Raw genomic sequence first — 18,261 nt, forward strand, 5'->3', positions numbered from 1 at the left:
GTTGTATTTTGACATTGCTGCCAAGAAAAAAATCTGATCTTTCCAGTTATAAAAGAATTTGTTATTTTAGAAATTCAACCTTATTTCCAGGTAATTAATTTAAGAAAATGTTTGGAATCTAACACATCTCTATATATATAGCTATCAAGATACAAAAATAAGGATTTGGCTTTAACACAATAGGGATTTCACCATTCTTCTCAATATATAGTACAAAAAGATCTCTCCAGCAGCAGCTGCAACATCAACATTCCTTTCTTTGTAGCTAACCCTCCAGCCAAAAAACGCTAGACACAAAATTTACCACACCTCTTTACAAAAAGCCTGGCTCGGCTCTCCCTCTCACCCCACCTTCAGCCTGTCTTGAAAGCCATAAATATGAAGAGGCCAGCTGAAGTTAACTGCAAAATACCCACTTGCAAACAGGTGTAACAAAAGGGCAAGTCTGAAATGAGCACTCTGCAGAAAGGAGAGGGAGAGAGGAGGTGGGGGCAGGAAGGGGGGAAAGGGAAAAAAAAAACCACATGATTGAAGGCCTTATAAATGTAAATGGCTTGGCAGAAAGGGTTTAGCAGCCCTGGGTAGAAGATTGCACTTGGTGTTCCAAGGCCCTTATTTTCAAAATCGCAGTGCTGGAGCCCTTTCAAAGCTGGTCCCTGTGTTTGCTTTTTCAGTCAGTGAATATCAGGTTGTCTCTTTTTTTTTTTTTTTAATCTCTGCATTCGGATGTGCCAGGCTTAAATGAAACCTCAGAGAGAGAGAGAGAATGTGAGCTGTGCTCCAGACCTTTGAAAGGACTCATCCCTGTTGCCTTTATCGCTACTTATTTATGAATCTCCCCCTCCTGACTCCTCACCAAGCCCCATCTCTTGTTTTCCTGCAGCAAATTCCACCTTCCCTTTTGGATGTTTTTGGTTTTGTTTTTTTCTTCTACATTTATCTATATATTTTACACCCAGTAAGTCAATCAGTTTCAAATTATTGGTCCCTGAGACAGATATTTGGTGAGTCATTTATCTATGCGAACTTTTTAAGACAATTTGCTTTTCCACCTCCTGTTCATTTAAAGCATCTTTTGAGGCTGATTTTTCCTTTTCAGAATGTCTTTAACTGCCAAACATTTGCTCCCACTGGACAGTCTAATGATGTCGGACATAGTATGTGTGAACATCTCTTTAGAGGCCATCTCCCATTGTCTACATTCTTGCCTAAAAAATCATTGTTTATTTAGTCCTTAGGCCTAGGAACCATCTGCAGTCCCCATGGCTTCTGTTGTTTTTAAAGTCCTATTAAGTTTCTGCACTTCTCCTCAGAGCATTATTTTATTTCTGAACTACCACAGACAACTTCCTGTCAATGCGGCTTCTGCCAGGCAAATTAGAGATGACAGTTTCATTCTTCTGACTATGGTGAACTCTCATCTGATGTTATTTAATGTGAAAAACAACTGTTATATAGAGAGTGAATTAAAAACAATGATAATTATAATATAATATAATATAATATAATATAATATAATATAATAATAATTTAAAAAGAGAAGATGGGAGAGGGTGGCCCAGAGACTCTGGGTTAAGGTGCTCAGACAGTGTTTGCCAGTCAGGAAAACATAAGGGATTGGAAGGCTCTATATAATGGTCATAACAAAAGAGAATCAATGAATGTTGACTTGATATCATTTCCAATCTTTCTTTTCCTGACAGGGGCTGAAAACATTTTTGTTTGGTTTCGTAGGGTTTATTTTTGGTTTCCCTTCTCCCTGACTTTCCTCACCTCCCATTCTCCTCCGTTGCTGAGTAAGCACTCAGAGCCAGGGAGAGTGGCTGAGCCCTGTCCCCCAAGGGAGAGCCCCTCCTGCTCAGCTGTTCTTGGCCTCAGCACCCAGGAGCTATGAGCTGACATCAGGGACACCAAAAGCAACCCTCGGTTGACCAGTATCTCAGAAGCAGGATGTTCTCAGGGAGAACTGGGGGGTGTGTGTTGTCAGGAGGGTGTCCTTTGGTCTTTGCATGCTGTAAAAGCCAGGTGTCAGTCAGAGGCTCGGACCAGAGAGTCTAAAGGACTGACACCCCTGAGCATCAGTGTTTATGTACCTCTCCAAATGGGGTACAGATAAAAAGGGCTGGCTAGGGGCAGATGGCAACTTGGGATCAGTCAGGAGCAGAGACAGATGGCAATGTGCAACTGGCTGGAAGACAAGTTAGTGCATGAGATTACCTGGGAATGGATGGGAATTGTAAAATGGGACTGTTTGGGAATGTAAGTCTCTACAGTCATTTGTAAAGTGCTGAAAATTAGACCACCATCCTAGCTCCCTTGGCAGTCTTGGACCTACCTACCTTTCCAAGCAGCGCAGAACTACACAGATCTGTATAAAGCAAAGTGACCTCCCAGGGATAAGTTCTGGCCAACGCGATCTCACTATGACCTCTGGATTTGATCCTAGAGGTTGGCTTCTTTTTTGGAGAGAACAGGACCACTGGTAGCAAGCATTGCTGTTTAGTGTTCATCAACAGTTGTCACTGTGCCCAAGGAAATGTGTTTAACAGTTTTTGCACATTCTGTTGCACCACGTCTAGGATGGTTTCAAATGGAGTGGCCAACAACTGGAGAAGATGATAGAACAGCTTGCTTCAATTTGGAGCATCTGTGCCAGTGAGATTTTGGGGTTATGAATACCCAGTGTTCCTCCAGCTTATCAAGGCTTAGAGAGAAAGAGAGAGAGAGAACATCTGTGAATTTGCCAGAGGGTAAAACTAAGCCCCATATTGGGTAGAGCAGCCTCTAAACATTGAAATGACTAGAGGAATTTGTTCTGGATCAAAACTAATTTCCACTCTTCCTATTAGGTGGCTTGTTTGGAGGCTTTGCTCCTGCTCAGTCATTCAAAGTTGGTCAGATCCCATTACTCACAGTGAAATCAGTTGTGATATATTCTAACACAAGCAGGAGACAAAACATTGTATTTATTTATTTACTTGACATCAAAGAAGAGCAACAGAATCATCCAGTGGGAGTGATGGATGGGTAGGAGAGAACGAGGCGCGAGAGGCATGATAAAAATAGCAGGCAGTCCAGATGTTGACTGCACACTAAAATACTGCCTTTCCTCTCTACTGATAGCACCGAATGTTATTTTGTTTCTTTGGAATTCATTTACTGAAAATGTCTGCATGAGGAACATCTGCTCCCTCAAAGCCAGACCTCCAATTTGAATAAATTATCAATATCTGGCAGCAACCTGTTATTAATGGCTAGAGTTTTATAAGATTCTCAAGTATAATAATAGCGGAGCTAGCGGCTGGCATTCCTCCCAGAGAGACTTGTATTTGTCCTCTTCTCTTCTCTTCTCTTCTCTTCTCTTCTCTTCTCTTCTCTTCTCTTCTCTTCTCTTCTCTTCTCTTCTCTTCTCTTTTCTCTTCTCTCTCTGAATCTGAGCATCATTGGTTGACTTTTACCATGGCTCTTGGCTAAAAAAAAACAAAGAGAAAAGCCATTAGTATCATATAAATCAAAAAGAAAAATGACATATTCAAACATAAAAGACTCCCCTGAGTTTTTTGCTATTATTACCTGTACAAGATTGCACATGTGGCTTCAGAAACATCTTCTTCCATTAGGAATCATCAGGTAGTAACATTTCTCACTTCCATGCAAGAGACAAGTTTTATTAACTTCCTCTTCCCTGGTAATTAATGATGCAGTGCACCTTTGAGCTGTCCTAACGTAGGCCATTTATCAAAAACTGCAACTGCATAGAAAGAGGACTATGTTCTTTCAATATTATAAATCCAAGCACACGCTGGGATGTTCTACATCTCTCTTTTAAGTACAGCTGCTCCCTACAATTGCAGGGTTTGACTTTCATTGCAAGTTCTGACAAATCACCTTCTGGCAGAGAGCCCCTCCCATGCATGTGCGAATGGCCATGAATCAAGAAAAAAGCTAATTGCTTCCCATGTTCAGCAGAGCACATGCCTAAACACGCACGAAGATCATGCAGCCTAATTTTTGGTCCGATGCTAGGGAGCCTGTGACAAAAGTAATTTCTCCCTGAGCTTTCTACGTCAATGGGGAAGAAGCCGAAAGCAGTGTGGTGCCTGCATGGGCTTTCTGCCCTGTGTTGTCCCCTCAAACTAGCTTTTACTATTTTGCCCTGTTTATTCCCCAGAGCTTGGCACTGGGGGATGCCTGTTATGATCTCTAGTGAAGCGTCAGGACCTGTGCCACTGAAGTCATCATTGCATGTCTGGGATTTTGGCAGGATTAAAAGAGTTCTCCCAAGCTGTTTGCAGAGAGGGTGGAGGTATCTGTATTTGGCCCATAGATATGACCAGACCACTGAAAAAAAGGCAGAAAAGCAGACTTCAAGGTGCTTTGGACTGGATCCTGATGCAAAAGTTTTGTCATCCCATAGGGAAAATAATACAGAAGAAAATAATATAATCATGTCAGCAAATATATTTGCTGAGCAAGGGGCCTCCAGCCAAATCCGCAGGGTGCCCTTTGTCACTGACGTGATTTGCTTAGAAATGCTGGTGCCGAGGAAAGGCAGATTTCACAGTAGATTTCCTCGCATGCAGGTTCTGCCAACAGACCTGGAACAGGCAGCACCCTGTGTCCACCGGCTCCCACTGAAGGCAGAGGACGGCTCTGAATGGATATGTAGGTCCTATAGGTGTGGAGACAGTGATGAGACTGGCAACCACTCCCCAGTGCCCTCCAAGTACCCAGAGGGACAGGGAGTCACCAGGACAGGGCAGCCCTGGAGAGGGGAGTCACTAGAACAGGCTCTGCACAACATCCCTCTCTGCATGGCTACGCAGAGCTTTGGGGAACCGCATGCCAACATTTTCAAAGTAAATACTCCTTTAGCACATATCCATGCACAGTGTTCTAAGGCAGCCCTGTCCTTAGGACAGATCAGCTGTTTTTCACCCAAAAGTGGTCCCATCTGGATAGCCTGATCACTCTATGAACAGTGTCAGTCCTGAATACATGAGCTCCTGTGCTGCCTCAATGAAAAACTCCATCTCAGCAGGGATGGTGAAGATGAATTAGTTAATTATGTAAAGTGATTTGGAGATGAAAAGTGACATCTGAGTGCAAAGTATTACTATTAATAACAAAACATATACCACCTACCAAGTATTATTTCTTCTTTTTTCCCTAAATTATATAGTTCTGAACTTTAGATAACACCAACACAAGTCAGTAGGAAAGCATAAGACTTCCAGCAAAGAACAAGTATTTCAATCTAAACAATCCAAAATTTCAGAGGAGCCCATTTTCTCTGTGTCTGCCTGTATTTTACCACCTTTATACCACAATGTCCCAATACCAATATAAAAACCTAACAGATTGCAAGTCTTCCATAAAAATCTGTCCTTCCTTCTTCCGGTCTCTTGTGTAGACACCTGAAGCATCTCTGTTCAAAGTCAAAGAAGACATCTCTGTAAGGTTAACCATATGCTTGATTCTTCTTCAGCAAATCACTTACGCATGTACTTAACTGTAAGCACGTGCTTTAGGCTTGAGAAAGCTGGGTGCCAAATTCTCAATGGAGACACAGTTTTACTGAAAGCCAGCAGGGATGGGAAGGAGAGGGAGAGGAGAAATATTCTCTGCAAATTCAAGCTCACATGAAATGCTGGATTGTGGCATATGAAATGAGAGGAAAAGACTGCAAAATAGGAATTTTTGTACTGTACCAAGCAGGGTATAAACTACATTTCAGATCCGTGTTGATATTTAAACCTGTTTGGTACATTCTTGCTGGGTCACTTCAAAGCTGGGCCTCAGTGGCAAAAGCAGCTGGTCTTTATTGATTTTGGTCTATTACAATATTTCAACAGAAAGACTCCAAAAGTGTTTTGTGAGACAACAGATAAATTACAAACTCTGCTGTAGCAATATATCTTATTAAAAAAGGATGCAGATAATATATGACAATCAAGGCAAATTTAAACAAACAACTCCAAACAATACAGTGTATTTCTGCAAGGGGGGAGGAGTTTACTCTGTATGCACCATACAGCAAGCCAAATGTAATATATTTTGAGAATGAAGCAATTTGTTGAATACACATCTTTGTCCTCTTCTCTTCCCTGCCCCCCCTTTTCCTCTCTCTCCTTGCACAAAATTTGAAGGCATTCATGTAAAATGGTTCTTAGGAATATCACACAGTTTTATTTATGGTAAATTTATTATAATAGGGATATTCTCTGTCATTGTCTGAGAGATTTAATTATTGTATCACACTTTTGAAACTGCTGATATTGATTGTTTCAAGAGGTTGCCTTAAAGGAAGAGGGGGAGAAAAACAACAACAACAAACCCCACACGAATGAAAAGAAATGTCCATGTTGCTATCAATTATTTCATAATGAGATATGAGGGGAGAATTTTAAACATTATCTCTAGCATTACAGTTGAACAAACAATACGTTTACTGGAAATTATACTCCAATGATGAATGACTTGCTTTAAAATAGAGGCTTCTCTAATGGGGGCCTTTCTGAGCAGCAGTGACACACAGTCCAACTCACAATTATTATTGCTTTTTAATCAAAATTGAACTCCGTATTTCTGCCAGAGAGTGAGAAGAGTTAATCCCATTTGCAAATATCTCTATCCTGATGATCCCCAAACAATAACAAATTCTGAGCTGTCCAAAAATATTCTAGTAACAATGCCATTTGCTAGTAATTCGTCCTTTTCCTCCTGCTAAAACCCCTCTTTTGCTTTCTTTCTCAGTGTCCAGGTACATTTTCAATTGAAAGGATTCAAAAAAAAGGAATGTAACACTAGCTTTTCCCACCATGACCAAACAAGTGCAACCTCCCCACACACACACCTCATCTTATGTAGAATAGGGAATTGGTTGTTAGTTTCTATCTATGACAGACAGTAATTTACCATTTTATTGTGATTCAGTGCCTTGGACAGAGGCACACATTGCCCGTCATGCTGTGTTCATTACTGACTGTAGAGACAAGCATTGCTTGTCAAATAGTAGAGTCCTTACAGTGAAGACACCTAGGTGTATCATGAAAGATTCACAGGCAAAAGGACTTCTTATGGAGGGCTTAAAACCTCTAAAGCTAGTTAGACAATACACAAACTTTAGAAGTGATACAGACAGATATTTCCCCCTTACATCTATTAAGCATACAAAAACTGTTATCAACAGAAAAATATGTAAACCTTTATGCAAAGTAGGCAGAGCAATTTATTTGCATTATCTCACCACTCCATAGAAGGGACGAAAGAGAAGGTGTGTGTGTATGATACACACAACAAAACCCCACAACCTAAACCAGGTGTGTGCAAGGGAAAGCAAAAAGCTTCTACCTTTCAGCGAAGCTGTTGGATGGTCACTAATGAGATTTCTGATGATTTTCATTTGTCTTCATTTCTATCGAGCTTGACTGTGTGGCATTTTTTCATAAAGGGAAAGGTAAGGTGGGCCAGCAGGTTATAGCATACGTGTCATGCCGTAAACAGCTGTCAGGGGGCAGAAAATTGACACTTGAGATTGGATTAATCCTCCATCAAACCTAATTGGAAATAATGGACTGGATCCTCAGCTGGAGTAAATGGACACAAAACCAGTATTTTCAGGGAGGCTGTCCCCTTTTTCCTCCATCAGGGAGCTGCCCGATCCGTTCTTTGGCCGTGTGATCACCTGCCTGTCATAGACCACATGCCTCTCAGTGTTGGAGCTGGTCCTCAGAAGTTGCATCCCTTTGGAGTACCAGCATCCTTGTGGGCAGTTAGGAAAGGGTTTGGACAAAACATGAGGGAAGGATTGTAGAGCATGCAGGCAATACCTTGGCTCATCTGCCAGGTGCTGCTCAGGCCCAGTGCTTTGCTCAGGGATGTGGGCAGCTATGCTGATAGGAAGGAGCTGAGACCCCCCGCAAGGGACCTGAGAAGTTGAGCATAAAGCCAGAGTTACACTTGGCTTGAGACACTTGGCACCGGTGGGTACTCAAAGCAACCTCTGAAGTGCAGCATGTGCTTCACAGGCTGGGGGCCTCTGTGGGTACAGTTCCCTCTCACTTTTTATCCCACTCCCTCCCACCCCAGCCTAAGTGGGCTTTGTTAGTGTGAGATTGCATAGCGTCCTTTGAGTGTGTACTTCCAAGGGTGAGTAGAGTCATATGTGCATAAGTGGTCCCTGCATGAGGACCACAGAATCAGAGAATCACAGAATCTTCATGGTTGGAAAGGACCCTTAAGATCATCGAGTCCAACCAAACAACCTACAATCTCTGCCACTAGAGCATGCCCTGAAGCGCCACATCTAGAGGTTTCTTAAATACCTCTAGGGATGGTGACTCAACCACCTCCCTGGGCAGGCTGTTCCAGTGCCTGACCACTCTTTCAGTAAAGTAATTCTTCCTAATATCTAATCTAAACCTCCCCTGCCACAACTTCAGACCATTTCCTCTGGGCCTGTCATTATTCACCTGGGAGAAGAGGCCAACACCCACCTCTCTCCAACCTCCTTTCAGGTAGCTGTAGAGGGCAATGAGGTCTCCCCTCAGCCTCCTCTTCTCCCAGCTAAACATGCCCAGCTCCCTCAGCCTCTACTCATATGACCTGGTCTCCAGACCCCTCACCAGCCTGGTAGCTCTCCTCTGGACACGCTCCAGCACCTCAATGTCCCTCTTGTACAGAGGGGCCCAGAAGTGAACACAGTACTCGAGGTGAGGCCTCACCAGTGCCGAGTACAGAGGCACGATCACTTCCCTGCTCCTGCTGGCCACGCTATTCCTGATACAAGCCAGAATGCTGTTGGCCTTCTTGGCCACCTGGGCACACTGCTGGCTCATGTTAAGCTGGCCGTCCACCAGCACCCCCAGGTCCTTTTCTGCTGGGCAGCTCTCCAGCCACTCTTCCCCAAGCCTGTAGCGTTGCTTGGGATTGTTGTGACCGAAATGCAGCACCTGGCACTTGGCCTTATTAAACCTCATACAGTTGGCCTTGGCCCATCGATCCAGGCTGTCCAGGTCCCTCTGTAGAGCCTTCCTACCCTCAAGCAGATCAACACTCTCACCTAGTTTGGTGTCATCTGCAAACTTACTGAGGGTACACTCAATCCCCTCATTCAGATCATTGATAAAGATATTAAACAAAACTGGCCCCAAAACTGAGCCCTGAGGGACACCACTGGTGACCGGCCACCAAGAGGATTTCACCCCATTAATCCCAACTCTCTGGGCACGGCCATCCAGCCGGTTTTTAACCCAGCGAAGAGGACACTTGTCTATGCCATGATTCGCCAGCTTCTCCAGGAGAATGCTGTGGGGGACGGTGTCAAAGGCCTTACCAAAGTCCAGACAGACAATGTCCACAGCCTTCCCCGCATCCAGAAGGCGGGTCACATGGTCATAGAAAGAGATCAGGTTGGTTAAGCAGGACCTCCCTTTCCTAAACCCATGCTGGCTGGCCCTGATCCCTTGGCTGCCCTGCACTTGCCGTGAGAGCTCGCTCAAGATGATCCTCTCCATGATCTTTCCTGGTACCGAGGTCAGGCTGACAGGCCTGTAGTTCCCTGGGTCCTCCTTCCGACCCTTCTTGTAGATGGGCGTCACATTAGCCACCCTCCAGTCATCTGGCACCTCCCCTGTTGACCAGGATTGTTGATAAATGATGGAGAGAGGCTTGCTGAGCTCTCCTGCCAGCTCCCTGAGTACTCTTGGGTGAATCCCATCCGGCCCCATAGACTTATGTGTGTCTAGGTGCAGAAGCAGATCATTGACTGCTTCCTCCTGGATTATGGGTGGGTTGTTCTGCTCTCCGTCCTTATCTTCCAGCTCCGGAGGCTGAACACCCTGGGGATAGCTGGTGTGACTATTGAAGACGGAGGCAAAGAAGGCATTAAGTATCTCAGCCTTCTCCTCCTTGCCTGTGTGGAAGAAGACAGACTGAGAGGTCCATGAACCATCTTTTCCAGCTGGGATTTCCCTAGGGTAGCCCACAACTGGAAACCATGTGAATAAATCCATGCCAGCTTTTCACTGGCCAAAGGGACAGCAGCCTTCTTCGGCAGTCCTTCCCCTGCATGCCCCACACCAGGTCAGGGACATACCGTGGCAGCGAAGAGCTCATATGGGAGATGTGTGTTTCCTCCCCTCTGCTCCAGGTTCTCTGCCCTACCATTCCTAGGGGTAGGGAGATGGAAGGATTGAAGCTGGATGCAAATGCTGCTGGATGGAAGTTGTACCACGTGCTTTTATACTTTCTTATTTGCACAGTAATGTGAGCATACACAAGTTCATCTGTGCATTGTAATATGCCCATTTTCAATCTTAGATGCTGTGTGACAGAAATCTGCCTCCACACACAGCATCTCATTTGCAGGCCAGGTTATGTTTTACTTTAAGGATAGTTAGAAACGCAACCAATTCTAGGTACTAATACAAATTTAGGAAAGTACATGTTTAAATGTAAAGTTTATGTCCATATTTAATCTACTTCATCAATGCCAGATACCCCACTAATCTTTTCTGGTTAATGCTCTGTGATACTCTGATTACTCTGTAATACTGTCTTCTGGTCCTATCCTTTCCCTTGAGATATACACTCCTGCCTGCTGTACCATGGTCATAGAATCATAGAATCATAGAATTGATGAGGTTGGAAGGGACCTTTAAGATCATCAAGTCCAACCTTTAACCTACCCTGACAAAAGCCACTTCTAAACCATGTCCCTAAGTGCCCCATCTACCCCTTTCTTAAACACCTCCAGGGATGGTGAATCCACCACCTCCCTGGGCAGCCTATTCCAATGTTTAATAACCCTTTCAGTGAAAAAATGTTTCCTAATATCCAATCTAAACCTCCCCTGACATAACTTGAACCCATTTCCTCTCGTCCTATCACTTGTCACCAGGGAGAAGAGGTCAGCCCCCATCTCTCTACAACCTCGTTTCAGGTAGTTGTAGAGGGTGATAAGGTCTCCCCTCAGCCTCCTCTTCTCCAAGCTAAACAACCCCAGCTCCCTCAGTCGTTCTTCATAAGGTTTGTCCTCCAGACCCCTCACCAGCTTTGTAGCCCTTCTCTGGACACGCTCCAAACACCTCAATGTCCCTCTTGTAGCGAGGGGCCCAAAACTGAACGCAGTACTCGAGGTGGGGCCTCACCAGTGCCGAGTACAGGGGGACGATCACTTCCCTAGTCCGGCTCACCACACTGTTCCTGATACGGGCTAGGATGCTGTTGGCTTTCTTGGCCACCTGGGCACACTGCTGGCTCATATTCAGCCGGCTGTCAACCAACACCCCCAGGTCCTTTTCTGCCGGGCTGCTTTCGAGCCACTCTGCCCCAATCCTGTAGCGCTGCATGGGGTTGTTGTGACCCAAGTGCAGGACCAGGCACTTGGCCTTGTTGAACCTCATACCCTTGGCCTCAGCCCATCGGTCCAGCCTGTCCAGATCCCTCTGCAGAGCCAACCTACCCTCAAGCAGATCAACACGCCCGCCCAGCTTAGTGTCATCTGCGAACTTACTGAGGGTGCATTCGATCCCTTCATCCAGATCATTGATAAAGATATTAAAGAGAACCGGCCCCAGCACCGAGCCCTGGGGGACACCACTTGTGACCGGACACCAACTGGATTTAACTCCATTTACCACCACTCTCTGGGCACGGCCATCCAGCCAGTTTTTTACCCAGCGAAGAGTACACCTGTCCAGGCCATGAGCAGCCAGTTTCTCCAGGAGAATGCTGTGGGAAACAGTGTCAAAAGCTTTGCAAAAATCCAAGTAGATAACATCCACAGCTTTTCCCTCATCCACCAAGTGGGTCACCTTATCATAGAACGATATTAGGTTTGATAGGCATGACCTGCCCTTCACAAACCCATGCTGACTGGGCCTGATCACCCTGTTCTCCTGCATGTGCCGTGTAATGGCACTGAGGAGGATCTGTTCCATGACCTTCCCAGGCACCGAGGTCAGACTGACTGGCCTGTAGTTCCCTGGATCCTCCTTCCGGCCCTTCTTGTGGATGGGTGTCACATTTGCCAACCTCCAGTCAGCTGGGACCTCCCCGGTTATCCAGGACTGCTCATAAATGATGCAAAGTGGCCTGGCGAGCACTTCCGCCAGCTCTTTCAATACCTTTGGGTGGATCCCATCCGGCCCCATAGATTTGTGCACCTCCAGGTGCTGAAGCAGGGCCCTCACCGTTTCCCTTTGGATTACAGGGGCTTCATTCTGCTCCCCATCCCTGTCTTCTAGCTCAGGGGTCTGGGTACTCAGGGAACAACTGGTCCTACTGCTGAAGACTGAGGCAAAGACTTCATTAAGTACCTCAGCCTTTTCCTCATCCTTGGTCACTATGTTGCCGGCCCCATCTACTAGAGGACAGAGATAATCCTTAGTCCTCTTTTTATTGCTAATATATTTATAGAAACTTTTTTTGTTGTCCTTGACAACAGAAGCCAGGTTTAGTTCTAGCTGGGCTTTGGCCCTCCTGATTTTTTCCCTACATAGCCTCACTACCTCTTTGTAGTCCTCTTGAGTGGACTGCCCTTCCTTCCAGAGGCCATAGATCCTCTTTTTTTCCCTAAGTTGCAACACTAGCTCCCTGTTTAGCTAGGCCGGTCTTTTTCCCCGACGGCTTGTCTTCTGGCACATGGGGACAGCCTGCTCCTGCGCCTTTAAGACTTCCTTCTTGAAAATCATCCAGGCTTCCTGGGCTCCTTTGCCCTGGAGGACTGCCTCCCAGGGGACTTTGTCAACCAGGCTCCTGAAAAGCCCAAAGTCCGCCCTCCGGAAGTCCAAGGTAGCAGTTCTGCTGACCCCTCTCCTTGCTTCTCGCAGAATCAAAAACTCTATCTTTTCATGGTCACTGTTCCCAAGACAGCCTCCAACCTTCACATCCCCCACAAGACCTTCCCTGTTTACAAACAACAGATCCAGCAGGGCACCTTCCCTAGTTGGCTCTCTCACTAGCTGTGTCAGGAAGTTATCCCCAGTACGTTCCAGGAACCTTCTAGACTGTTCCCTCCCTGCTGTATTGTATTCCCAGCAGATGTCCGGCAAATTGAAGTCCCCCACGAGGACAAGAGCTCGCGATCTTGAGACTTCTCCCAGCCGTTTATAGAATATTTCATCTGCCTCCTCATCCTGGTTGGGCGGTCTATAACAGACTCCTACTACGATATCCGCCTTGTTAGCCCTGCCCCTGATTCTTACCCATAAACACTCAGTCTCATTATCACCATCATTTAGTTCAAAGCATTCATAACACTCCTTAACATACAGGGCCACACCCCCACCTCTCCTTGCTTGCCTATCCTTCCTGAAGAGCCTATAGGCATCCATGGCAGCACTATAGCTATTTGAGTCATCCCACCACGTTTCTGTGATGGCAACTACATCATAATTATCCTGCTGTACAATGGCTTCCAGCTCCTCCTGTTTGTTGCCCATGCTACGTGCATTAGTGTATAAGCACTTCAGCTGGGCTATAGGTCCTTTCTCCTTTTTACTGGCGGGAGCCGAAATTCTGCCACCCCCAGACTTATTCCTAAGGAGCCTGGTTACGCCCCCTATCTTTTCCAAGTCTAGTGCCAGCATGCCACCTTCAGGCTTTTTGCTAGCAAGCTTGGATCTATGGTGTAAAACAAGAGTGGATTATTAATGATTATTAAAGGCTCAACTTCAGCTACCCCAACCAGTGGGTCCAGCCAAGTAACTCAATATGTTTCCTTTCCCCTATTTGAAGTTATTCATCAGCAAGGACATCTTTGCCTGAGAGGTGGCTTGTTGAGCATTGTAGGACTCCTTGATTGTAGTTTACAGGCACATCTGAGCTGATTTTCCCTCCAACACGTGCCCAAAGTTTACACCAGTCCTAAATCACTGCTAAGCACACTCCTTTCTCAGACATACTGACAAGCTTAAATGTATCTCTGACTTCAGGTAGGGACAATACCTTATGACAGGGAACACGTACATCCCTTCCTCATCTGTCCCATGTACTTGTATGTCTCTTGATGTGTTGCTTTCTAGTTAAGCTCTTGTGCTCCCTTTTGTGTGCTTGGGATGGACTGGGGGCCAGATGGAGGGATGGGGAGATGGTGCTGCAGTGATAGGAAGAGCATAGGTCAGTGGGCTCAGGACACTTGCACACATTCTTCACATCTTCACAAAGACACATTTCAAATTACTTTGTCCACAGTTGCAAAGGAAGCTGTGGCAGAGCTCATGACTGTTTCCCTGCTACTGCTTCACAAGGTGTCTCCTTATCAGTGGGGCCAGTCTTCACCAGCCCCAAGCAGGTATCTCGGTACAGCTGGGGTCAACCAACCCTTGCACACATACTGGATCCGCTTGTATCAGTTTCTGCACTGTTTCTAGTGTTCATCATCCCTCCCTGTGCTGCCATCTCCCTGACTATAATGAGTCATCTTCTCCTGTGGCCTCAAAATGCATTCAAACTGTCAATGGGGCATTTATTTATTTATTTTGTTGTGGTTAAAGGCCTACTCTTCTAAACGATGAAAGGATAAATATAATCAACTCAGATGAGGTTATTTCACATTCCTAATTTCCAACACCTTTTTTTTTGCTAAAGCCCCATGAGGCTTGTTCCTGTTCTCCCCCCTTCCCTCTCCCACATGCTAACAAAAAACAAAATACATTTTCGAATCAAGATAAAGCCATCAAAGAACTAACTAAACATGATTAGAAAGGACCTCTCCTTAATGGGAAAAAAGAATCATGATTTAGACCTGGCTGCTTTCCAAATATGCCTGCGCAATCAACCAAAGAAACACATTTTAGAAAACAGAATTGTAAAAGTAACTTTGAAGAATCGTTTGCCATGGAAACAGATCTGTAAATACTTAACTGCAAACATTAAGTGACACAGTGATATTCCAGAGCCCAGGATGCCTTAAAAGGATGGCAAATTTCACCCAGCTCTTTAAATAATCAACTCGTCTCTGCTTTTATCTTTCTTCTTTTTTTCCCCCCTTTCCTTTCTTTTTTTTTCACACTGTTCAGTGCAATTGCATCCCTGTTCTCAGGCATGTGTGAAAATAGAAATGCCATAACTATTTTTTAAAAGAGAGTCCTGATCTTTTATAACATGGAGGCAGAGAGGGAGGAGGGGGCACCAAATACAGAGTCAGAGCAACCTGTGGAGTCTGAAAATATAGCCCAGAGTCATTCTGTTTCCCTCTAACTGCAGGGTCAGAAGAAAGCGTGATTGATTGTGGCTTTTCACTGCAAGAAAAAAATGCAAACAACCAGCAATTTCTTGTCATCTGCTAGGGAAGAATCAGATGCAAGGAAATAAAAGGGTTATGGGCAATTTTAATTTAAACAAGTGGGCGCATTTATGTTGTGCCCTAGCCTTAACTCTTTGCTCAGAGTTAACTCACTCCTGGATTCCCCAATACATTTCAGGACCCAACTCCTGTTGCCTTCAGTGGAGTAAGAGTTCCCTGCTCCCTTGGGGAGTCGGGATCCCTCTCCTTTCTTGTCATGGAGCTTCTCTGGTTCAGCCAAGAGGGTGACTTCATCTGAAAGCCTTAGGTGTTTGAGGGGCAAAACCTCTCTCCCCATGCTAAGATCAGAAAAGTCAACAGCACTGGTGTTTCCTCCTGGGAGAACAGTGAGGGGTGGCTGCTGAAAGACCTTTCCCTGGCTGCAGGCACTGATTACAGAAGACTTTTGCAAGCCTGCTTTTCTGAGATTTTGAATGTGTTGAATTTTCAGACATACATCAAAAGGTCTTCGTGTTCTCCCCGGCCTAAAGGGAGTGAGATGGGTCATCAATACTGTAGCGTGAAGGATAACTTAAGGGATGGCCATGACCCAGTGCATGAGAACGCAGCGGACTGTGGTTAAATATCTAGTCCCATCAGATGCCTCTTAATAGCCTTGCTCATCTGTTTGAAGTTTTGGCAATATAGGTTTTACTGCAGTTTTGAACCTAACACAGACAGAAGCTGACTGCAGGTTAATTTAACTTGTAGAAATCTTTTGGGCAAGGTGATTCCTCTTTGGCTTCTAACAGATTATGCTCAGAGCCTATGAGCATCCCTACACTGCTAAAATAGCATATGGCTTTTCCAGAGTAAGGGGCTAGGAGAGAGGAGAGGATTTTTTCCCACTACAACCCTGTTGTTGTCAAACACTTGGATTTGAACGAGAGATCCTCACTGCTGAGCAACAGCCTGTGAGTATCTGCAAGCACGAGTTTAGCTGTCGCTTTAGGAGGACCTTTAATAACCTGCTTGTTTTCATCATTCTGGTTGTGTTTGAGGTTTTCTCTTCCCTGTGGGCTGGCTGTGTTATCCTACTGAAAGCTGAGCAGTATTATCCTTTAAGCTGATTTTTCTGCCCAGCTTAGGAAAAGAAGTGACAGGGAGAGGAAGGAAAAAAACCATAGAGGCCAAGGATGCAAGAAAAAACAGGAGGGGACAGAGAAATGCAGTTTGAAAGGAGCCCTGATTCCTAGAGTGATCACCTTTTACTTACACATTTTATTTGCTGGAAGTCTGTACAGCTGTAAGAGAATCGTCTCTCCTCTGTCTAGTCTTGAGGGTTACTGAAACAAACAGCAAAACACAGATAGGGGGATAAACATATAGATAAGTTAGCAATCAATTTATATATATATATATTTTTAAGAGATGTCTTTATCTCAGATAGCTGAAAAGTTCACACCTGGATCTCTCCTCTGCCCAGGCTGCCTATCTCTGTCTCTCACATACATGCCATCTGTCTGGGAACCTCTGAGAGAAATCTGTGTGATCTTTGTGTAAGGAAAGTGAGGAAAAGCACATTTTCCTTTGCCTTTCTCCGCTCCCTCCTGCCCCATCCTCTGGGTGCATGCTTCAAGGAGATGTGTGTGTGGCAGGCAGAGCCCAGCAGAGGGCAGGTAGAGCACTCTCATTTGCAAAATCCATGGTGTTTTCATCCTCGGCATGGTGGCGATGGGGTGGGGGAGAGGAAGGGGGTATGGCGTGTCACTTAACTTTATCACTGCCTAGGCTTTCACCTTGTCATTCAGCACTTGCCATGAATCTAAAGAGAGTTTGGCCTTAATAACTTCACACAAGTACTGCATCGCCAGTGACTTTAGAGACAGGTGCAGCAAGCAAGGAATTATAATGAATTGCTGCAAATGCCTTCTTCACACAAATTACAGTTATTTTCCTCTGAGCCTGCATGCCTTCCAACATCAGGATTTTGGTTCAGAAGATAGGGTTTTGTGTTTATGTGTTTTACCATCACACTTGGACCCTTTCACCCCTTTCTTTCCCCACTGCCTCCCTGTGTTTTGTTTGTTTGTTTGTTTGTTTAAGATTTTTTTCTCATATGCAGTCAGAAAACTGATTTTCCTACTGAAAGCAATACACTGCTTGCAAGCCATCCCACGCTTTGACAGGGAGTGGAAGGAAGTCTGGCCCTTGTTGTGACTTCAACAATTTAATTTGGAGTTAACATTTTTCTCTGTCACCATAGTTATCCAGACTGGGCTGTGAAGGACCCCTTCTCCACTGAGGATCATGCTATGTGGCTGTTTGGCCATCCTGATAGGTGTGCCCGGGTGAAGGTGCTCTCGAACATCATTCCTGCCTTCATCGGGGCAGCCCTTTTGGTCTCAGTAGGGTGGACAACTGTTACTGCAAGCATAGCTTGGCTGCTCAGCACCCAGACTCCCTGTGACTGGGGCCCCAGGAAAGCAGGTTCAGGTCAATTGTCACTGTTGCCTGTAGGTAGAGGTAGCGTAGTCGGTCTGTGGTGCATTTGGGTTCTGGTTATTGCAGGAGAGAGGGTAAAGCTCTTCCAAATACAGTATGACTTCCTTGAGATGACTGGTGCTCATAGTCAGTACATGGCCAGTACATGGCTCATGGCCATTTCTCACTTCTCCATTATAGTGTCTGTTGTTTTCTTTAACAGATATTTTGAGAAGTAGTGAAGCTAAGCAGTCCTTGGCATTTTTAAGAAGGAATTGCCCAAAGTCTCCACAAATAGGTAAATTGCCCTAAAATCTCATTGGTGCTAAGACATAGCCAAACTCTCCATCTTAATTCTCATCCTGGATCAGAAGAGATCTCTTTACTAGGGTTCAGTGCATAGCTATCCTTGGGTTGAGGGCAGGAGATATTGCCTTGCTTTGTCACTCCCCACGCTGAACAGAAGACTGGAGGTGGCACTGTGTCGATGTCTTCTTCTCTGTGCGTGGGTTCAGGTGATTTCAATGGTGGTCTGCAGAGAGCAG

The 18,261-nt window shown here is 45.2% G+C and overlaps 1 protein-coding gene across 34 annotated transcripts in view; it reads left to right on the forward strand.

The window, feature by feature from the left end:
• The window catches only part of LOC128902031 (CUGBP Elav-like family member 4), a 684,112-nt gene that overhangs the window by 423,506 nt on the left and 242,345 nt on the right, over positions 1 to 18,261 (forward strand). The gene's annotated exons all lie outside the window — the stretch shown is intronic.

Source organism: Rissa tridactyla, chromosome W (genome assembly GCF_028500815.1).
Source record: "Rissa tridactyla isolate bRisTri1 chromosome W, bRisTri1.patW.cur.20221130, whole genome shotgun sequence".
NCBI classification, from domain to species: Eukaryota; Metazoa; Chordata; class Aves; order Charadriiformes; family Laridae; genus Rissa; species Rissa tridactyla.